Source organism: Schistocerca nitens, unplaced genomic scaffold (assembly GCF_023898315.1).
Source record: "Schistocerca nitens isolate TAMUIC-IGC-003100 unplaced genomic scaffold, iqSchNite1.1 HiC_scaffold_340, whole genome shotgun sequence".
In the NCBI taxonomy this organism is placed as follows: domain Eukaryota; kingdom Metazoa; phylum Arthropoda; class Insecta; order Orthoptera; family Acrididae; genus Schistocerca; species Schistocerca nitens.
The window spans coordinates 1315883-1339774 of record NW_026045874.1 but is presented as its reverse complement, the minus strand read 5'-3'; the positions used below and the strand labels follow the sequence as shown (position 1 = coordinate 1339774).

General features: G+C 43.9%; 1 protein-coding gene across 1 annotated transcript in view; it reads left to right on the top strand.

Annotated features, from left to right (window-relative positions):
- The first annotated feature begins 299 nt into the window (after window positions 1-299).
- Window positions 300-23892, top strand: part of LOC126227756 (ankyrin repeat and protein kinase domain-containing protein 1-like) — a 40809-nt gene continuing 17216 nt past the window's right edge. The window contains exon 1 of the mRNA XM_049942243.1: window positions 300-390. The gene's annotated coding sequence lies outside the window, so the exon portion shown is untranslated. The remainder of the gene's footprint in view (window positions 391-23892) is intronic.

The following is a 23892-nucleotide window of genomic DNA, read 5'->3' as shown; positions in this document are numbered from 1 at the left end:
ATTTTCACTCTGCAGCGGAGTGTGCACTATATGAAACTTCCTGGCAGGTTAAAACTGTGTGCCAGACCGAGACTCGAACTCGGGACCTTTGTCTTTCGCGGCAAGTGCTCTTCCGACTGAGCTACCCAAGCACGCCTGAGTCTCGGTCTGGCACACAGTTTTAATCTGTCAGGAAGTTTCAACGACGGCAGTGTTTCGCAGAAGGAAGAGTCGGCTGGTTTCTCGGAAGGACGTTGCGCAACGTCGAGGCCGCACCTCGCGATTTCCGCCAGCGTCCACAGAGAGTGGGTCACGTGACGACACAGCTGCGCCGCTCTCTCGCTGTGCTGGGCAGCCAGGCAGTCGCTGGCGAGGCGTGGCGGAGAGCGCAGAGCTGCGAGTACAGAGCAGGTAATTCACTGTGTGGAGCACAAAACTGTTTCACATATAACTATGATCTCGATGGAGTAAAAATACTTCTCATGTCTGAATACTAGTAAACGGTTTCACAGTGCGTTTTCTTACATTGCATTGCAAATGTTCCTATCGATAGTGCGTAACAGGTGCATTCCAAGCCAAAGTTGAGTGACCTTGGCTTGTGGGATTCCTTTGAAATTACGAAGTGTGTAATCGCCGTGTCGCGGACTTGTTTAATGTTATTTGGAAAAGATGCAGATCCCGTTTTGTGGATACTGGGTGTTCAAAAAGTCTCTCCGCAGTGCCGTGTCATAGCCACGCGCGCCGTATGCCGCGGTGAATATACAGGGTGTTAACAAAAGGTACGGCCAAACTTTCAGAAAACATTCCTCACACACAAATAAAGAAAAGATGTTATGTGGACATGTGTCCGGAAACGCTTAATTTCCATGTTAGAGCTCATTTTAGTTTCGTCAGTTTGTACTGTAATTCCTCGATTCACCGCCATGATTTCATACGGGATACTCTACCTGTGCTGCTAGAACATGTGCCTTTACAAGTACGACACAACATGTGGTTCTTGCACGATGGAGCTCCTGCACATTTCAGTCGAAGTGTTCGTACGCTTCTCAACAACAGATTCGGTGACCGATAGACTGGTAGAGGCGGACCAATTCCATGGCCTCCACGCTCTCCTGACCTCAACCCTCTTGACTTTCATTTATGGGGGCATTTGAAAGCTGTAGAGACTCTTCGTGCTCGTATTGTGGACGGCTGTGATACAATACGCCATTCTCCAGGGCTGCATCAGAGCATCAGGGATTCCATGCGACGGAGGGTGGATGCATGTATCCTCGCTAACGGAGGACATTTTGAACATTTCCTGTAACAAAGTGTTTGAAGTCACACAGCTACGTTTTGTTGCTGTGTGTTACCATTCCATGATTAATGTTATTTGAAGAGAAGTAATAAAATGACCTCCAGCATGGAAAGTAAGCGTTTCCGGACAAATGTCCACATAACATATTTTCTTTCTTCGTGTGTGAGGAATGTTTCCTGAAAGTTTGGCCGTACCTTTTTGTAACACCCTGTATACCGAAATGAAACTCAGTGAAGTACAAGTTATTGATTTATTGAATATTCATTTTTACTCAAAAATGTTCAAATTAAATGTTGAAAGTGTCCCCCCTGTTGTTGAATACACAATGCAATTCGTCTAATCATGTTTCCAAACACACGCTGTAACATCTCTTCTGTAACAGGAGCAGTGAAAGTGGATAATGCAGTTTTCAATTCGTCGATGGATTTTGGACAGTTTTTATAGACAGTTGCTTTCGCTGCACCCCAGAAGAAAAAGTTAGGTGGTGTTAGGTCAGGCGCCGTCCGGGGTGGGCGAGCGGTTCTAGGCGCTTCAGTCCGGAACCGCGCGACCGCTACGGTCGCAGGTTCGAATACTGCCTCGGGCATGGATGTGTGTGATGTCCTTAGGTTAGTTAGGTGTAAGTAGTTGTACGTTCTAGGGGACTGATGATCTTAGAAGTTAAGTCCCATAGTGCTCAGAGCTATTTGAACCATTTTTTTTTGTTAGGTCAGGCGATCGTGGAGGCCAAAGTCCGTGTGAAATTATGCGATCACCAAAAACATCAGCAAGCAGTGACATTGAAACGCGAGCTGCATGCGCGGTTGCACCATCTTGTTGAAAATAACCGTTCACTATTTCACTTAACACAAGTTCTCCAATGAATGGGTACAAATGGCTCTAAGCACTATCGGACTTAACTTCTGAGGTCATTAGTCCCCTAGGCGTAGACACTACTTAAACCTAATTAACCTGAAGACATCCCACACATCCATGCCCGTGGCAGGATTCGCACCTGCGACCGTAGCAGGCGCGCGGTTCCGGACTGAAGCGCCTAGAACCGCTATGAATGGTTACAGAATATCACTGCAGTATCGTTGTGCGTTTATTGTTTCGTTGAAAAATATGGGACCCACAATCTGACGTCTAGAAATTGCAATCCAAACTCCTATTTTCACAGAATGATGTGCTTACTCATGAATACACAATGGATTTGCACTATTCCACAGACCAGAATTTTGCGAGTTTATGTACCCGGATAAATGAAACCACGCCTCATCACTGAAAAATGTTTCATTACGAATACCCCTTCCAATTTGTTGAACGAAATTTTGGAACCATTGACAATAATGCAGCCTCTTGCCATGATCAGTACTTTTCAGTTTTTGCACCACTGTCGCTTTGTATGGGAAAAGTTCTAATTTTTTCCTTACAGCTGTGTGGGCCTTTCCGACACTAACGTCGATTTCCTGGGCGAGTTTTCTTGCTGACTTGTTCGGACTCATCGACATTTTATCGGAAATATCGAGTAGTTTATCCTCAGACAAAACACTAGGACGACCATTTCCCGGTGCATCTGTCACTGAACACGTACTTCGAAATTTGTTAGTCAGATCTCGCACAGTATCGTAATGTGCGAGTGTTGTCTCCGGGCAAACTGAATTAAATGTTTGATGAACTGAAACTGTGTATTTGCCGCCAGCTTTGAACACTTGTTCGACTAAAAACACACATTCTTCAATGGTTAGCATTTTAATAGTAACAAAAAAGAAACAAACGAACAAGGGAAGTAAACTTAAACGTCCACGTCAACACGTGACGACACACACCACCGATACTACTGCCGCTGGCTCAGATAAACGAAACAGTGGAATGTTGGGAGAGTCCACTTGAAGGGAAGTGACCCAGGCAGGCAAACAATCATACGGCACTGCGGAGAGACTTTTTGAACACCCCGTACATTCGATTCACTAAATATCAGTAAAGCCGACCAAATTTTTTTCCCACTACAGCTCCAGTTTTTACATTGCTGTAGGCCACTTTGAGTAACTATTTGAAAATACAGGATGTATCAAAAAGAATCATCAGATATATGAAAAAAATGTTTGACATATGTGCGTCAGCAACGTACAGTTAGAAAGAGTAAACTCTCGAGTTTTACACGGTCCCCGCTAGGTAGCAGCAGTGTGTGCCCACTTTAGTTCTGGTAAAAATGATGTCGGGACAATAGAAACCGGCCAGCCGCAGTGGCCAAGCGGTTCTAGGCGCTTCAGTCTGGAACCGAGCGACTACTACGGTCGCAGGTTCGAATCCTGCCTCGGGCATGGATGTGTGTGATGTCCTTAGGTTAGTTAGGTTTAAGTAGTTCTAAGTTCAAGCGACTGATGACCTAAGATGTTAAGTCCCATAGTGTTGAGAGCCATTTGAACCATTTTTGAACAATAGAAACCGTTTTGTATTCTACGTTTTGCGCAGTGCGAATCAGTGATAACTGTTAAGCGTGACTTTCGTACTAGGTATGGTGTGGATCCTCCAACAGCACAGAGCATTAGACGATGGCGTGAACAATTCCGAGAACCAGGTTGTTTGTGTAAAGGCAAATCGCTGGGCCGTCCTCGAGTGTCTGACACAGACGTCGAACGCATCCGCCATAGTTTCACAAGGAGCCCGCAGAAATCCGCTTGCCGTGCAGCTCGACAGCACGTGCCCCCTGTTGTCCGTCTGGCGTGTGTTACGTCGACGTTTACACACGAAACCAAACAAAATTCAACTACTGCAAGCTTTTGGTGAAGGTGACAAACATGTAGAGCTCTGTAATTTCGTTCTCGCCAACATAACAGGATGACTGCTTTCTTGCACAGTGTTTGGTGATGAGGAAACATTCCGTTTAAATGGGAAGCTGAAACACTTCAAAGGGCTTTTACTGGCACACTGCAGCGCCTGCTGTTCGAAATATTCCATGAATAGATTTGCAACAGCTGGACTCAGGGCGCTTTGTTCGTAAAACTCATTATCATACTGGAAATTAGTCGCAGCTGCTGGACTCTGCCAGTGAAAGCCCTCTGAAGTGGTATCTGTATGTGGGTGACACTTTTGTGGTATGGAATCATGGAGAAGGGGAATTGTACGGTTTCTGGTTGCACCTAAATAGTACTAATCCAAAGATACAATTTACTATGCAGAAAGACAGTAATGGAGGGCTTAATTTTTTGGATGTAGCAGTAATTAAAGGGGCAGATGGGAGTGTATGTTATACACTGCATAGAAAAGATACACACACACCGACCGTTACCTCCATAGGGATTCGAACGATCGTCCTAGGCAGAAGAGAGGTGTCATTAAAACATTAGTGGCCAGAGGTAATAGAACACTACTGGCCATTAAAATTACTACACCAAGAAGAAATGCAGATCATAAACAGGTATTCATTGGACAAATATATTATACTAGAACTGACATGTGATTACATTGTCACGCAATTTGGGTGCATAGATGCTGAGAAATCAGTACCCAGAACATCCACCTCTGGCCGTAATAACGGCCTTGATACGCCTCGGCATTGAGTCAAACCGAGCTCGGATGGCGTGTACAGGTACAGCGGCCCTTGCAGCTTCAACACGATACCACAGTTCATCAAGAGTAGTGACTGGCGTATTGTCATGAGGCAGTTGCTGGGTTACCATTGACCAGACGTTTTCACTTGGTGAGAGATCTGGAGAATGTGCTGGCCAGGGCAGCAGTCGAACATTTTCTGTATCCAGAAAGGCCCGTACAGGACCTGCAACATGCGGTCGTGCATTATACTGTTGAAATGTAGGGTTTCGCCGGGATCGAATGAAGGGTAGAGCCACGGGTCGTAAAACATCTGAAATGTAACGTCCACTGTTCAAAGTGCCATCAATCCGAACAAGAGGTGACCGAGACGTGTAACCAATGGCACCCCATACCATTACGCTGGGTGATATGCCAGTATGGCGAAGACGAATACACGCTTCCAATGTGCGTTCACCACCTTGTCGCCAAACACGGATGCGACCATCATGATGCTGTAAACAGAATCTGGATTCATCCGAAAAAATGACGTTTTGCCATTCGTGCACCCAGGTTCGTCGTCGAGTACACCATCGCAGGCGCTCCTGTCTGTGATGCAGCGTCAAGGGTAACCGCAGCCACGGTCTCCGAGCCGATAGTCCATGCTGCTGCAAATGTCGTCGAACTGTTTGTGCAGATGGTTGTTGTCTTGCAAACGTCCCCATCTGTTGACTCAGGGATGGAGACGTGGATCCACAATCCGTTACAGCAATGTGGATAAGATGACTGTCGTCTCGACTGCTAGTGATACGAGGCCGTTGGGATTATGTCGGCTCTAGTGATAATATATAGTTGTCTTGAAACAAACGTGGAATCGTTTCCTATGTAGGTGAAGCTGCCCTGTGAACGTAACGCTTTTACTGCGGGTATGTTTCCAAATTTGTCACGCGCATACCAACTTCTTTAACGGAAAAAGTTTCAACATAAACTGCAAATGCTTTAATTTCGTTTTACTGTGCCTGCCGCGATGCCCGAATATCTTCCACACAAATGAGTCCTTGCATGTTCGTTGTCACCTAAAAGAAATCGTGAGCTCTTCAGAGCACCGTTCGTCGTTATAAAACTTGACGCCATTTTTAACTTAACACTGTCCGTCTAGATGTGTTTAAAGCCGGAAGAGTGCAGAAAGTTGAAATAAACAGTTCACATAATATGCAAAAAACTGGTGATTTCTCAAATAGGGGACCAATCAAGAATGGGGTGCCGCAAGGTTCGGTCTTGGGTCCTCTGCTGTTCTTAATATATATTAATGACTTTCCATTCTGTATTCACGAAGACGCAAAGCTGGCACTTTTCGCCGATGATACAAGTATACCTTTCACACCCGACAGAGAAGAATTAACTGGTGAAATTGTAAACGATGTTTTTCAGAAAATCATTAAGTGGTTCTCTACAAATGGGCTCTCATTAAACTTTGACAAAACACAGTATATACAGTTCCGCACAGTAAATGGAATGACCCCATTAATAAATATAGACTTGGATCAGAAATCGGTAGCTAAGGTAGAATATTAAAAATTTCTAGGTGTATGCATTGATGAGGGGTTGAACAGTAAAAAACACACTGATGATCTGCTGCAACGTTTGAGTTCAGCTACTTATGCTATTAGCGTCATTGCAAATTTTGCCGATATACATCTGAGTAAATTAGCTTACCACGCCTATTTTAATTCTCTGCTTTCGTGTGGCATCATATTCTAGGGTAACTCGTCATTGAGTAAAAGAGTGTTCATTGCACAAAAGCGTGTAATCAGAATAAATGCTGGAACTCATCCAAGATCATCCTGCAGACACTTATTTAAAGAGCTAGAAATCTTCACTGTAGCCCCACAATATCTATATTCACTTATGAAATTTGTTATTAACAATCCAAATGAATTCAAAAGTAATAGCAGTGTACATGGCTACAACACTAGGAGAAAGGGTGATCTTCACTACCCAAGGTAAAATCTAACTTTGGCTCAGAAGGGGGTAAATTATGCTGCCACAAAAGTCTTTGGTCACTTACCTAATAGCATAAAAAGTCTGACAGATAGCCATATAGCATTTAAAAGGAAATTAAAAGAATTTCTTAATGGCAACTCTTTCTACTCATTAGATGAATTTTTGGATATAGTAAGTGGGTAATTTCGCAACCTCCATAAAAAAAAAATTGAGTGTCATGTAATAATTTGTCTAATGTAATATCTTGTATAGACATATTTTATTAACCTGACACGTTCCACATCATTACGAAGTGTTGTAATCATGATCTATGGAACAAGTACTAATCTAATCTAATATAATCTAAGGCGTGGGCGGATAGCTCATCCGGTAAGAAGCGTGGGTGAAGGTTGAAACGTCGTTCACGGCACAGACGTCCGATCCGCCAGATGCCTTCAGCTGTGGTCAGCTGCAGTAAACGGTCTCGCTGCCACCTTGAAACGTGCGAGGAAATACCTTAGCAATGCGCGGAACTGGTTTGTCGGCATACGGCTGCCATCTGTCCATCTCCATGTATCGGTCCCGCCACCGTTATGAAGCTTCATGTCCCGATATTCCGAGAAAAAAAATAGGAAGAAAAACGTTAAGAGTTTGGCTCCGGTACTGAAGGAACGCCATATGTTGGCGCGACACGTATATGCAGCCTCAGTTTTATTTATGTCAACATATTTATGTTTACAAGATCGGCTCATAGATGGAGTTGCATGTAGCATATCTTCCCTCCACGACGCAAGCACCTTTTACATTTAGCGCCATCATTCTAGAAAATACAAGACTTCTCCGGTAGTACGGAGCCGGAAATATTTAAGTAACACCCCGCGGAGGAATCGCGCAGTTCCCATTTGAACAGCGATCTGATAAGACTTCTTGCTGAACGTAATACGCACGAGCGCAAGTTGGTATCGGCTGAAGTGTTTACTGCGGGTATAGAGGGCGCGAAGTGTGTAGTGACGTGTGCTTCGATGATAAGTGTTATTATCGACTGTTTACCGTCTAATAAACGAAAATGCCTAAGGATGGATACATGCAAAAAGAAAGTGTCCTTTTCGAATGATTGCACAGAAGAGTGGTCCTTTGTCAGGAAAGAACGTAAGATATGTAGGATCATGTTCTATACTGACTTAATGATGACCCCTTAGATGCATTACTTCAAATAAGCTTCGACTGTATTGTGGTCACGTTTTAAAGTCTGTTTGCTGTCTGACACCTGTAGGGGTACAGGCGTCATTCAAATGTTCGTGATTTGTTGATAATGTAACAAAAAGTACAATTCAAACAAGGAACAAATCCACTGCATTCAGGAAAAATTTTGATTCCATGTATACCTTAATGCCATATTTATTACGATTGCTTTTTATGTATTGTCTAAATGACAATCTTCCCCTGCAAAGAATCATTGCTTCACCTATTGATAACTCTCTTCCCGGGTACTACACTTGAGGCACTCTCGTGTTAAAATAATCCAATATAGGTCGTATCTTAAACAGGGTGTTACAAAAAGGTACGGCCAAACTTTCAGGAAACATTACTCACACACAAAGAAAGAAAATATGTTATGTGCACATGTGCCCGGAAACGCTTACTTTCCATGCTAGAGCTCATTTTATTACTTCTCTTCAAATCACATTAATCATGGAATGCAAACACACAGCAACAGAACGTACCAGCGTGACTTCAAACACTTTGTTACAGGAAATGTTCAAAATGTCCTCCGTTAGCGAGGATACGTGCATCCACACTCCGTCGCACGGAATCCCTGATGCGCTGATGCAGCCCTGGATAATGGCGTATTGTATCACAGCCGTCCACAATACGAGCACGAAGAGTCTCTACATTTGGTACCGGGGTTGCGTAGACGAGAGCTTTCAAATGCCCCCATAAATGAAGGTCAAGAGGGTTGAGGTCAGGAGAGCGTGGAGGCCACAGAATTGGTCCGTCTCTACCAATCCGTCGGTCACCGAATCTGTTGTTGAGAAGCGTACGAACACTTCGACTGAAATGTGCAGGAGCTCCATCGTGCATGAACCACATGTTGTGTCGTACTTGTAAAGGCACATGTTCTAACAGCACAGTGTCCCGTATGAAATCATCATAACTTGCTCCACTGAGCGTAGGTGGACGAAACTAAAATGAGCTCTAACATGGAAATTAAGCGTTTCCGGACACATGTCGCCATAACGTCTTTTCTTTACTTGTGTGTGAGGAATGTTTCCTGAAAGTTTGGCCGTACCTTTTTGTAACACCCTGTATAAACGATCGTCTGGTTTCAGGTTTCCTGGAAGTGAATTTTTTTGCAAAATGCAGAGAGCGTAATATGATCAAATACCGGTCTGTGCTTATACACATCGCTATTCCTCTATTCTCAGACAGCGGTTCTTTCTTCCAGTAGTCTTGTAATCGCGGATATTTAACGATACCCATATGTAACGAAACACCCAGGAAAACTAGTAATTCGCCTATACTTAGAGGTTTCCAATTACAGTTCCCAGATCCCTCTCTTGTATTTTAGCTCAGCAATATGTTGACTGCGTTATCGTTCGTTTCGTCAACTACAAGTTGCAACATTTCGTCTGTTACCAATAATCTGAAGAAATCCATAGGAGAATTACCAGCAGGGTGAATTTTCAAAACTTCTTCCTTCGTAAATGGGTGATACTGCATATTATGTGGTTCTTTATGCCAGGACTCAACTGGATTATCTCCGAGTGACAGGTCGGGCTCTTTTTCGTCGTCGATTTCCTGACACAGTCGTCGTGATCCGTATCGTCAGATTCGAAAGTGTCACGAAACAGATTCGAGAGCTTTGCTTCCACGCTATTGTCACTCTGCAATTCTTCTGCAGCCTCTAAATGACCATCTACGTGCTATGCGTCGCACTCACTACGCAGAAACTCACCGTCGTCTAGTACACTAAGTAACTGTTCCTCTGTCAGTTTAACACTTTCCCTGTTCCTTTTCACGTTGGAAGGTCCAGGTGTCGATTCATTAGCCGCCATTACGGGCAATATACGTTCGGTAACTGACCACACAAAACAAAAGTTTACACGCTTTGATTCTAGCTTAGAAGCTGCAACTAGACTGAGAAATCCGACAGTGAGCGCAGACGCTTGTAAGCGTCAGCCGCAGCGAAAGTGTTAAAGAGCTAGAAAACAATGTAGAATAAATAGGATGTCCTGCCCATATCCTCCAGAATATTGTATCGAGCGCTGCTGGAGTCTTAACTGTCGACATTGAAATAGTCATCACGAAAATGTTTAATACGTTGGCCGGAGTGGCGGAGCGGTTCTAGGCGCTTCAGTCTGGAACCGCGCGACCGCTACGGTCGCAGGTTCGAATCCTGCCTCGGGCATGAATTTATGTGATGTCCTTCGGTTAGTTAGGTTTAAGTAGTTCTAAGTTCTAGGGGACTGATGACCATAGATGTTGTCCCATAGTGCTGACAGCCATTTGAACCATTTTTGAATGTTTAATAATCGCCAGGAAAATGTTTCATTATTTTTCAATATACACTTTAAGGACAGAGACTCTGAAACAGCTCTGCTTGTACATCGTCAGTCATCAGACTTTTCGCTACGCTGGATTAGCCGAGCGGTCTGATGGTTGGTTGGTTGGTTGGTTTGGGGAAGGAGACCAGACAGCATGGTCATCGGTCTCTTCAGATTAGGGAAGGATGGGGAAGGAAGTCGGCCGTGCCCTTTCAGAGGAACCATCCCGGCATTTGCCTGGAGTGATTTAGGGAAATCACGGAAAACCTAAATCAGGATGGCCGGACGCGGGATTGAACCGTCGTCCTCCCGAATGCCGAGCGGTCTGAGGCGCTGCAGTCATGGACTGTGGCGCTGATCCCGGCGGAGGTTCGAGTCCTCCCTTAGGCATGGGTGTGTGTGTGTGTTTGTCCTTAGGATAATTTAGGTTAAATAGTGTGTAAGCTTATGGACTGATGACCTTAGCAGTTAAGTCCCGTAAGATTTCACACACATTTGAACATCAGACTTTTCTATCTCACTCAAAAACAAGATCGCTGTCGTTAATGTCCACAGTTGAGAGAAATGTTAAGCTTTGGATTCCATTTAAACAATTTTGTGGCGCTGAAGACAGGCCTCCTAAAATAATTTCAGACTTCCTTGGTAGTCCGATAAGCGAAATTTACTTCATCTTTCTGCAGACAAACTTGGATCTGTCTGAAAAAATATTAAGCATGGAGAAGAATAAAGTGTAGATAATCTGGATAAGAAATTATTAATCGGGACTTAAAGACGTATGAATGAAAGGAAGACTGCCAATTTTCTTGGCATACAAACCAAGTTGACTTTGAACAAATTAAAGAATCAGAACCCTAAACCAATAAATAATTTGATTTCGAAATTTGAGGAAGAGAGAATGACTTTTTATGCCGTAGCGTTTGATTACTTAGAGAAATTGGTTGTGTAGTTACTGAGATGAAACAGCTACAAATCTCAGTCTTCCTGATCCGCACGTCCTTTCTTGACAAAAGACCACTCTATTGTGCAGTCATCCGAAAACTGACGCTTTCTCTTTCCATCCTTAGGCATTTTCGTAATCTATGATACGTTTATTAGACCGTAAACAGTCAATAATACTTTGTCATCGAAGTAAACGTCACTATACACTTCACGCCTTATACACCCGCAGTAAATACTTTAAACATTGCTAACTTGCACTCGTAAGTTTGTCTTAGGTTTAGAAAGAACCGTGTTATCAGATTGCTATTCAAATGGGAACTGCCCGATTCTTCCGCGAGAAATTGGGGCTCATACGGAGAAATATAAACAGTCGTTTGTTGCTCACTCTATTTGCGAGTGGAACAGGGGAGGGAATGACTAGTAATGGTTGATGGTACCCTCCGCCACATACCGTACGGCGGCTTGCAGAGCATCTGTGAGGATGTAGAACAGAAATGGATTCACAGTAGTAATTTATGACATGCTACTCAATGGCCCTGAATATCCAATGCCATCTGAGACCGCAAATCCGTGCTGCGAGGATAGGACGGGCCAGTGTTTCCTAACTGCTAATTGGAAGCCCCATTCACATCGTTGTATTCCTCTGACACATGGAAGAGTGGACTGCTCGGTGCGCCACTGTGGCCGTGGCTCGAGGCTTCTCCAATCATAGTAAGTGTTCAAAAGCAGTACCGTCAACTTCAATGCACTTAATGATCCGCTTTCCAAATGATCGTGCACAGGACAGAAGCATACCTGCGGGGATGTCGGCACAGGCGTTTCTGATGCAGTCGACTGTGTCTTCACGGCCTGTTGGCACTTACTGGTACAACTTATCTTTTAAATATCCCCACAGAAGGAAATCCGGCAACATCAAATCAGACAACCTAGAGGCTCAATTAATGGAGCCAGCTCTGCTGATCCAGCGACCAGTGTGGTCTGATACCTCCTCTGCTTCACTTGAGTAATACGCTGGCCAACCGTCATGCTGAACCGACATACGTTGTCGAACGTCCAGGTCAGCATCCTGCAGCAGTACCGGTAGTTCCTGTTACGAAAACGTACGGCATCTTCGTCCATGTCTACATGGAAGAAGCCTGGAGATACTGACAGGTTTCAGATAGATTATATAATGGTAAGACAGAGATTTAGGAACCAGGTTTTAAATTATAAGACATTTCCAGGGGCAGATGTGAATTCTGACCACAATCTACTCGTTACGAACTGCAGATTAAAACTGAAGAAGCTGCAAAAAGGTGGGAATCTAAAGAGATGGGACCTGGATAAACTGACTAAACCAGGTTCAGGGAGAGCATAAGGGAACAATTGACAAGAATGGGGGAAAGAAATACAGTAGAAGAAGAATGGGTAGCTTTGAGGGATGAAGTAGTGAAGGCAGCAGAGGATCGAGTAGGTAAAAAGACGAGGGCTAGTAGAAATCCTTGGGTGACAGAAGAAATATTGAATTTAATTGACGAAAGGATAAAATATAAAAATGCAGTAAATGAAGCAGGCAAAAAGGAATACAAACGTCTCAAAAATGAGATCGACAGTAAGTGCAAAATGGCTAAGCAGGCATGGCTAGAGGACAAATGTAAGGATGTAGAGGCTTATCTCACTAGGGGTAAGATAGATACTGCCTACAGGAAAATTAAAGAGACCTTTGGAGAAAAGAGAGCCACTTGTATGAATATCAAGAGCTCAGATGGAAACCCAGTTCTAAGCAAAGAAGGGAAAGCAGAAAGGTGGAAGGAGTATATAGAGGGTCTATACAAGGGCGATGTACTTCAGGCCATTGTTATAGAGATGGAATAGGATGTAGATGAAGATGAAATGGGAGATATCATACTGCGTGAAGAGTTTGATACAACACTGTAAGACCTGAGTCGAAACAAGGCCCCGGGAGTAGACAACATTCCATTAGAACTACTGACAGCCTTAGGAGAGCCAGTCATGACAAAACTCTACCATCTGGTGAGACAGGCGAAATACCCTCAGACTTCAAGAAGAATATAATAATTCCAATCCCAAAGAAAGCAGGTGTTGACAGATGTGAAAATTACCGAACTATCTGTTTAATAAGTCACAGCTCCAAAATACTAACGCGGATTCATTACAGACGAATGGGAAAACTGGTAGAGGCCGACCTCGGGGAAGATCAGTTTGGATTCCGTAGAAATGTTGGAACACGTGAGGCAATACTAACCTTACGACTTATCTTAGAAGAAAGATTAAGAAAAGGCAAACCTACGTTTCTAGCATTTATAGACTTAGAGAAAGCTTTTGACAATGTTGACTGGCATACTCTCTTTCAAATTCTGAAGGTGGCAAGTGTAAAATACAGGGAGCGAAAGGCTATTTACAATTTGTAGAGAAACCAGATGGCAGTTATAAGAGTCGAGGGACATGAAACGGAAGCAGTGGTTGGGAAGGGAGTGAGACAGGGTTGTAGCCTCTCCCCAGTATTGTTCAATCTGTATATTGAGCAAGCAGTAAAAGAAACAAAAGAAAAATTCGGAGTAGGTATTAAAATCCATGGAGAAGAAATAAAAACTTTAAGGTTCGCCGATGACATTGTAATTCTGTCAGACACAGCAAAGGACTTGGAATAGCAGTTGAACGGAATGGACAGTGTCTTGAAAGGAGGATATAAGATGAAGATCAACAAAAACAAAACGAGGATAATGGAATGTAGTCGAATGAAGTCGGGTGATGCTGAGGGAATTAGATTGGGAAATGATACACTTAAAGTAGTAAAGGAGTTTTGCTACTTGAGGAGCAAAATAACTAATGATGGTCGAAGTAGAGAGGATATAAAATGTAGACTGGCAATGGCAAGGTTCAAATGGCTCTGAGCACTATGGGACTTGACATCTGAGGTCATCAGTCCCCTAGAAGTTAGAACTACTTAAACCTAACTAACCTAAGGACATAACACACATCCATGCCCGCGGCAGGATTCGAACCTGCGACCGTAGTGATCGCGCGGTTCCAGACTGAAGCGCCTAGAACCGCTCGGCCAGGAATGGCAAGGAAAGCGTTTCTGAAGAAGAGAAATTTGTTAACATCGAGTTTAGATTTAAGTGTCAGGAAGTCGTTTCTGAAAGAATTTGTATGGAGTGTAGCCATGTATGGAAGTGAAACATGGACGATAAATAGTTTGGACAAGAAGAGAATAGAAGCTTTCAAAATGTGGTGCTACAGAAGAATACTGAAGATTAGATGGGTAGACCACATAACTAATGATGAGGAACTGAATAGAATTGGGGAGAAGAGGAGTTTGTGGCACAACGTGACTAGAAGAAGGGACCGGCTGGTAGGACATGTTCTGAGACATCGAGGGATCATAAATTTAGTATTGGAGGGCAGCGTGGTGGGTAAAAATCGGAGACCAAGAGATGAATACACTAAGCAGATTCAGAATGATGTAGGCTGCAGTAGGTACTGGGAGATGAAGAAGCTTGCACAGTATAGAGTAGCATGGAGAGCTGCATCAAACCAGCCTCAGAACTGAAGACCACAACAACAACAACAACAACAACTTCGTCCATTCAACGTACCGTCGATACAAAACGGACCAATGAGTTAATTCCCCATGATGCCACACCGTAGGTTAACCGACCCAGGACGTCGATGGTCAAATTGCCGTAATAAGTGGGGATTGTCTACACTCCCGTAATGTAACTTAACGCTGGTTAGTGAGTGTAACCCATCGCAAAATAGTAGCTCGTAAAAGATGATGGGGGTTGTTTGCATTTGTTGACGTGCTCATTCTCGAAACACTATCTGGTTATGGAAATCCGCGCCCTAAAGTTCTTGATGCAGTGGCACGTGATATGAAAGATACTTATGACGTTGCAGTATTTCGACGGCACTACCTACGGAGATACTGGAATCGCTGTGTAGGGCAAATTAGTGTGATATGGTGAACAAAAGATTTGGGCCTCGTAGAAGACAACGCACACTGATCTGTATTTGCACGCAGACAGCTGCCATCACCCTTCACAGAGGAATGGGGTACTTAAAACTCTAGTAGATAGGGCGCGCACTATCTCTGACGCAGAGAGTCTGCCCCAGGAATTGGAACATCCGAGAACTGTATTTCGAAAAAATGGGTACTCAGAGTGTCAGATTCAACGTGCTCTCCGCCCAACCACTGCAGCACAACCTGTGGAGATGGATGAAATCACGAGGGAGGAGGTAGGCACTGCGTTTATTCCATATACAGGCGCACTCTCGGGGAAAATCGCCCGCATTTTGAAGAAACACCGGGTCGGAACTGTGTTTTGTCCTCCGAATAAAACTCGTGCACTGGCGCGGAGCGCCAAAGATGACCTCGGTTTGAGGAAGGCCGGCGTGCACCAGATTCCGTGTCAATGTGGCAAGTCGTATATTGGTCAGTCGATGCGTACCGTCGAGGATCGATGCCGTGAACACCAGAGGCACACTCGACTGATGTATCCGAGCAAGTCGGCGGTCGCTGAACATTGTTTGCCGGAAAATCACGCCATGGAGTACGAACGCACGAGGATTCTGGTACAGACGTCGAGATACTGGGACAGCGTTGTTAGAGAGGCCATCGAAATTCGCACCAATGACGACCTCATAAACCGTGACTGTGGCTATAATCTTAGCAAGGCTTGGCAACCAGCGATTGGGTTAATCGAGAGTAAATCGGGCAAACGTATAGTTGTGACGACCACGGCGGACAGAGCCATCACACCGACGTCATCTCAGACGCCGTCGCAATCTGTTCCACCGCGCGACCGTGGCGCGGGGCGCGGACGGCGGAGGGAGCGCGCCGCGGGCGGAGGGTATTTAAATCGGCCGCCGCCACGATCGAACCCAGTTGCCTCTGATCAGCCATAGCGTACGGATCTCCGTGCCGGCACGTTCACAGGAGCTCAGTCCGACATGTATGATCGCCGAAATATTGTGCCCGTTGGACGCTGTAGACCGGCAGTACACCCGTGGATATTTTGATGATCAAATACGCCGGGAGAAACTCAAGAATCGCAAGACAAGAAATTGTTTATTTAAACGAAATAAAAACACTCTCCTTTCTCAAAATACATAAGTAACACATTAACAGTACCACATCCTCTTCAAGGCACTACAAAAGATAAAAATAAACAATGCTTATTTTTATGGCCTTTGGGTGAAATGGTGAACTTATTTCCCCTGCTTTTTCCCACATACGTCACACATAGATTCATATTTTGAACAGTCTTCATGCACCCAACGTTGGCAGCTAATACATGTGATCCAATCCACATTCTCTTTAGTGCAACTGTACAGTTCACCGCACCCTACACAACAACACTCTTTTATCATCCGCGTCGTCATCATCCAGCGACGAGTCGGATTCGGTGTCAGTGGTAGACGTTTTTCGTTTCTTAGGCTGCTTCTTTTTGATAATTCCTTTGGTAGTCTCTTTGGTTACGGTTTTTCCTTTGGTTACGGTTTTTCCGTTGGCTACGGTTTCTCCTTTGGTCCTCTTTTTAGCATTTGCTCAACTCTTCACTGACTCATTTTGTCGTTTTCTTTTTTGCAGGTTGTCGATGTTTTCTGGAGAAGTCAAAACCTCAGCTACAACTCTGGACTTATTCCTTGCAGATGCAACTTTATCTAGGATGGGTATCGGCGAAATATGGTCCAAGAGTTTGCCAGGGGTTATTTGAGATTCTTCTGTTGTCACTGTCGAGGTCATATCTGTTGCTTATGATGAAGACTGCATGTTTTCCTCTGGATTTTTCGCCCGTTGCGGACAACCCAGTTGTGGTGAAGCTTGTATGTGTTCAAGCTGTCTCTCTACCGTTCCACTCTCGAACGGCACGCGGAAAAAACGAGCAATTAAAATTTTTCTGTGCGAGCCCTGATTTCTCATATTTTACCGTACGATCGTTTCTCCCTATGTAGATGGGTGCCAACAGAATGTTTTCGCAATCGGAGGAGAAAACTGGTGATTGAAATTTGATGAGAAGATCCCGTCGCAACCAAAAACGCCTTTGTTTTAATGGTTGCCACTCCAATTCACGTATCATGTCTGTGGCACTATCTCCCCTATTTCGTGATACTGCAAAACGAGCTGACGTTCTTCGAGCTTTTTCGATGTCATCCGCCAGTCCCACCTGATGCGGATCCCACACCGCACAGCAATACTGCAGAATAGGGCGGACGAGCGTGGTTTAAGCAGTCTTTGTTGCACCTTCTAAGTGTTCTGCCAATGAAGCGCAGTCTTTGGTTTGCTCTACCCACAATATTATCTATGTGATCGTTCCAATTTAGGCTATCCGTAATTGTAATTCCTAAGCATTTAGTTGAATTTACTGCCTTAAGATTTGTGTGACTTATCGCGTTATCGAAATTTAGCTGATTTCTTTTAGCACCCATGTGAATAACTTTACAATTTTCTTTATTCAGGGTCAATTGGCACTTTTCGCACCGTACAGATATCTTATCTAAATCATTTTACAATTCGTTTTGGTCATCAGATGACTTTACAAGCCGGTAAATTACAGCATCATCTGCAAACAATCTAACAGGGCTACTCAGATTGTCTCCTATGTCGTTAATATAGATCAGGAACAATAGAAGGCCTATAACACTTCCTTGGGGAATGCCGGATATTACTTCTGTTTTACTCGATGACTTTCCGTCTATTACTACGAACTGTGACCTTTCTGACGGCACATCACGAATCCAGTCGCACAACTGAGGCGATATTCCGTAGGCACGCAGTTTGGTTAGAAGACGCTTGTGAGGAACGGTGTCGAAAGCCTTCTGGAAATCTAAAAATGTGGAATCAATTTGACATCCGCTGTCGACAGCACTCATTGCTTCATGAGTACAAAGAGCTAGTTGTGTTTCACAAGAACGATATTTTCTGAATCTGCGCTGACTATGTATCAATAAATCGTTTTCTTCGAGGTACTTCATAATGTTCGAATACAGTATATGTTCCAAAACCCTACTGCAAATTGACGTTAGTGATATGGGCCTGTAATTCAGCGGATTACTCCTACTTCCCTTTTTGGGTATTGTTGTGACTTGAAATTTCCCAGTCTTTACGTACGCATCTTTCTGTGAGCGAGCGGTTGTATATAATTGCTAAATATGGAGTTATTTTATAGGCATACTCTGAGAGGAACCTGACTGGTATACAATGTGGACCGGAAGCCTTGCCTTTATTAAGTGATTTAAGCTGCTTCGTTACACCGAGGATATCTACTATTATGTTTCTCGTCTTGACAGTTGTTCTTGATTGGAATTCAGGAATATTTACTTCGTCTTTGGTGAAGGAGTTTCGGAAAACCGTGTTTAATAACTCTGCTTTAGTGGCACTGCCATCAGTGACTTCACCGTTGTTATCGCGCAGTGAAGGTATTGATTTCGTCTTGCCACTGGTGTGCTTTATGTAAGCCTAGAATATCTTTGGGTTTTCTGCCAGATTTCGAGACAGAATTTCGTTGTGGGAATTATTAAAAGCATCTCGCATTGAAGTACGCGCTATATTTCGAACTTCTGTAAAACTTTACCAATCTTGGGGATTTTGTGTTCTTTGCAATTTGGCGTGCTTTTTTCGTTGCAATAATGTATGGTGCATCATGCACCAAATGCAAATTCAAAGATTCTGTTTTTCATTGCACACTATTGAAATTTCGTGCAGTGAGCTAAGTGCTCATTAAATATCACAATAAATATCAACATTGGTGAAACCATAGACAGTTCGTCGTGTAGCTGACGAGTACCTCTGTAAGATACCAAAGAATCAATTTTTTTTCGTGAACAGTTTCTTTAAGGTCGTGTGAGGAAAAACTGCAGACAAAACTGAGCTTGGACGTCGTTCTGCTGGTAGCGTCTCTGCTACGGTGTGGCTGGCGGGCAGACTAGCATTCTCTGTGGCACGCGCTGTGTGCGGCAAAGTGACACACACGCACACGCACTGTCGGCGTTCTTTGTGTTCCTACACTAACCGAGAATACCTTGGCACAGCATTAGATCTTAATATAAGTGAAAACTTTCCTCTTACCAGTATCATCTCCAGAGCAGTGGTAATGTGAGAGAAGGTCCAAAACCATAAAACGTATGTTAGTTGGTGGAGGGCACATTCTCTATAACTGGATCAACATTTCGTCGTACGCACGCTTGGTATACGACAGGTGAGCTGCGAAGGAGTTGCAGACGGACTGGAGCTGTTGGCCTGAGGTAACATTTCCAGGTGTCGAACCCCAAACTTCAGCAGCAGTAGGTCGGTTGGCTGTGTCTATCACATCCCGCACTGCAACATAGACTAGTTGTTAAGATCAGACTAATTTAGATTACAGTAGTAAAATATCGTTTTCCTAATAATATTGAATAATAAGGAAGGTAAATCTTTCCGTGACACAACGCTATAGACCCTTCTGGGCTGGTTTCATTGTGCTAGGTGCCCATTTTGGAAACCTTTGTGATCATGTGACACTGCACTATAGCTACGGTTTATAGATATAGTATCTCTACTCCTTCTGTTGACATATCCTGCAAAAAAAAAAAATGTTTGGTATTGTCAGTAGCGTTTAGTAAGTATACATTCTGGGTGTTCACAAATTTTTAAATTCAGATGAATATGAAAGTGTCAATTCAACAGCATCTGCTGCATAGCAGTTACGCTTATCAACATACGTATTCAACTAAAGCCGGCGATTTCGGCGATAATAATAATAATATGCATATCTTGTCCGAAAAAAGAAAGAGAAGTTTTCGTGGAATTTTGTTGTTTTGTACATAATTAAATGCAATTTGTGGAAAGAACGAAATAATGTTTAAGCTTTCACTACTCTCCATTTCGCATTTTTGTGTAAGTGGGAGTTTCTGTGCATTTTTTATTTTGTCAGACAAACGTAAAACATGTATTAGTTACTGAATTAACTTCCGGGTTGAAAATCAGGCATTCTTAAATTACACTCAACTCACACAATTCTTTGTTAAATGTGCGTTTGTAGTGATGGTTATTTGATTTCGTCACTCTCTCAGACAACGGATCTGGTCTGGGTGGCGCTAATTCCTTTGCGGCTAACTTTTCCCGGTAATTTTCTTTTTCTCAAGTACTTAAAACAGATTCAAGAGAGTTCAGGTCGACAATGCACAGGAAAGCTGATTCCTGCACAGGAAGCAACCAACTCCAGACACAAACTGCCATTTGCGGACATCAGTAAGTTCAGGTAGTACGATCTACCAACAAGGTCACTCGACTAGAATACAAATGATGTACTGACAACCATAAAGGCCAAACGTACACCGTCTTCGATCCCACATTTTAGTGAGGAACCAGTGAGACAGCTTTTTCGGAATGTTGATATGTACGTACAATGTGTGGTTACAGTAGAGATACAACAGACCCGCCGTAAGATCAACAGATGTCTGAAGTGCTGTGTCGTCCGAACAATACACAGCCAGGGCCAAAGCACCACAGAAGCAAAGATGCGATGTGGAGCCAGTGCCGTAGAGACTCTCCATTTGGCGAATTCCACCACCGCCACGGGCGACGATGACGATGAAGATATCGACTCCGCCTCTGCCAATTGCCGCCCGAGTACAATCCGCCAATGACCAGACAAGGGACAGAAGCCCACTCAGAAGAGCAGGTCTGACCCACTTGGTTATAGATCATCGCCCAGGGCTGGCCCAGACAGGGAACATCGTTTAGTGAACTCTTAAAAATGAAGAGACAATTATCGTAAATTGCATTTGCTATGTACTCTGAAGTTTACCTACGATTGGTTATTTTCACTTAGCCATTGGACTTTTATTGTGTTTTATTACAAGCAGTGTTGCAGATTTAATCATTCAACAAGTCACAAAGGTAAGTAAACGTTTTTATTTGTGTGACTTTGTTACTACACTACTGCCCATTAAAATTGCTACACCAAGAAGAAAGATGATAAACGGGTATTCATTGGACAAATATATTATACTAGAACTGACATGTGATTACATTGTCACGCAATTTGGGTGCATAGATCCTGAGAAATCACTACCCAGAACAACCACTTCTGGCCGTAATAACGGCGTTGATACGCCTGGGCATTGAGTCAAACAGAGCTTGGATGGCGTGTACAGGTACAGCTGCCCGTGCAGCTTCAACGCGATACCACAGTTCATCAAGAGTAGTGACTGGCGTATTGTGACGAGCCAGTTGCTCGGCGAACTATTTCTGTATCCAGAAAGGCCCGTACAGGACATGCAATTTGCGGTCGTGCATTATCCTACTGAAATGTAGGGTTTCGCAGGGATCGAATGGAGAGTAGAGCCACGGGTCGTAACACATCTGAAATGTAACGTCCACTGTTTAAAGTGTCGTCAATATGAACAAGAGGTGACCGAGACGTGTAACCAGTATCACCCCATACCATGACGCCGAGTGATACGCCAGTATGGCGATGATGAATACACGCTTCGAATGTGCGTTGACCTCGATGTCGCCAAACACGGATGCGGCCATCGTGATGCTGCAAACAGATCCTGGATTCATCCGAAAAAATGACGTTTTGCCATTCGTGCACCCAGGTTCGTCGTCGCGTAGACCATCGCAGACGCTGCTGTCTGTGAAGCAGCTTCAAGGGTAACCGCAGCCACGGTCTCCGAGTTGATAGTCCATGCTGCTGCAAACGTGGTCGAACTGTTCGTGTAGATGGTTGTTGTCTTGCAAACGTCCCCATCTGTTGACTCATGGATCGAGACGTGGCTGCACGATCCGTTACAGCCGTGCGGATAAGATGCCTGTCATCTCGACTGCTAGTGATACGAGGCCGTCAGGATCCAGCACGGCGTTCCATATTACCCTCCCGAACCCACCGATTCCATATTCTGCTAACAGTCATTGGATCTCGACCAACGCGAGCAGCAATGTCGCGATACGATAAACCGCAATCGCGATAGGCTAGAATCCGATCTTTATCAAAGTCGGAAACGTGATGGTACGCATTTCTCCTCCTTACACGAGGCATCAGAACAACGTTTCACCAGGCAACGTCGGCAATTGCTGTTTGTGTATGAGAAATCGGTTGGAAACTTTCCTCATGTCAGCACGTTGTAGGTGTCGCCACCGGCGCCTACCTTTTTGAATGCTGTGAAAGGCAATTATTTGCATATCACATCATCTTCTTCCTGTCGGTTAAATTTCGCGTCTGAAGTACGTCATCTTCGTGGTGTAGCAATTTTAATGGCCAGTAGTGTAATTTGTTGGAGATTTGCAGAACCCTCGTTCTCTTGTCCTGTTACCTGACCCTGGGGTATAGGAATTGTCTTACCAGTGTACTGCACCATGGGCTGTTCCGTGAGCCCACGAGCTCGGCCTGCCGTAACAGCGGTGGCAACTCGGCCTCCACAGGATTAACGACGAGGCCTTCACTGAACTGGTGACGGTGGTTTACAAAAAGAAGCGTAAATAAATGCTAGATCGTCACAATCGACGATGGTGTGTGACACACACAGTGGTTACGGTTACTACAAGCCACACCGCAAGTTGGGAAACGCGGCCAAATTTCTAGCACTTTACTGTCGAGTTGAGATTTTGACACACAAATGTTTTATTCATATCGTACAGAAACTAGCAGTGCGGCAATAAACAGCCTTTTAAACACGCCGCTAACGGCAATCAAGTAATTTATAGCAATACAACAATTTTTTAAAAATTTCTTTTTTAAAAGAAAATAGAAGTGACAGTACGGCAATAAACAACCTATCAAAACACCCCGCTAACGGCAATCAAGTCATTTATAGCAATACAACAGTTTTAAAAAAATCTTTTAAAAAAACACAGAAGCTAGCAGTACGGCAATAAAAAACCTTTCAAAACACGCCGCTACCGGCAATCAAGTAATTTATAGCAATACAACAGTTTTAAACAAATTTAAAGAACATTAGTAAACAAGCTACTAAAGTAAATACGGAACTTTAATAAAGCACGGTGAGGTAGTGAAGCTACCAACACCGCCATTAAAAAAAATCAAATGTCTCAGCAAACACACGATTAATGGCAATAAAGAAATGGAGGAATTTAAAAAAGTTTTTAAACAAGTGTCATGGAATGTCATTAGAACATAACAGATATGACGGACCCGTGTAAGGCGGCCACAAATCACCCACTCAGGGATGCTCAGGCTAGGCAGAACACTGACCAGTTTAAATACGCCCGTAAACACAATTGCCACTCTCAGGCTGGTCCCTGCACCGACTTTTAGCCAGCGAAAACTTGTAATAAGATGGCTTAACGTGTTGACAGAATTCTAACCTCGTGCAAGGAAACATTACACCACACAGTCTTGAATGAGCGACCACATGATCAAACAACAAGAAGCATGAATTTACTCATAACACACGACAGAATAGCGAAACAATTAAACTGCCAAAACTACACCTCCCATCTGGCAGTAACGAGAGGAGGAGGAAAGATCACTGTCTTCAATTACACCGGTGCCGGGGACAGGAAACCCGATCGCCGGAGGCCACAAGGCAGAAGAGACGCTGCTTACACAAAATTATTACTTAATGATTAAACTTTCCACGAACTTAACTGGCAATTATGCTCGAACAGGCAGGACACGCCCACCGATGGCA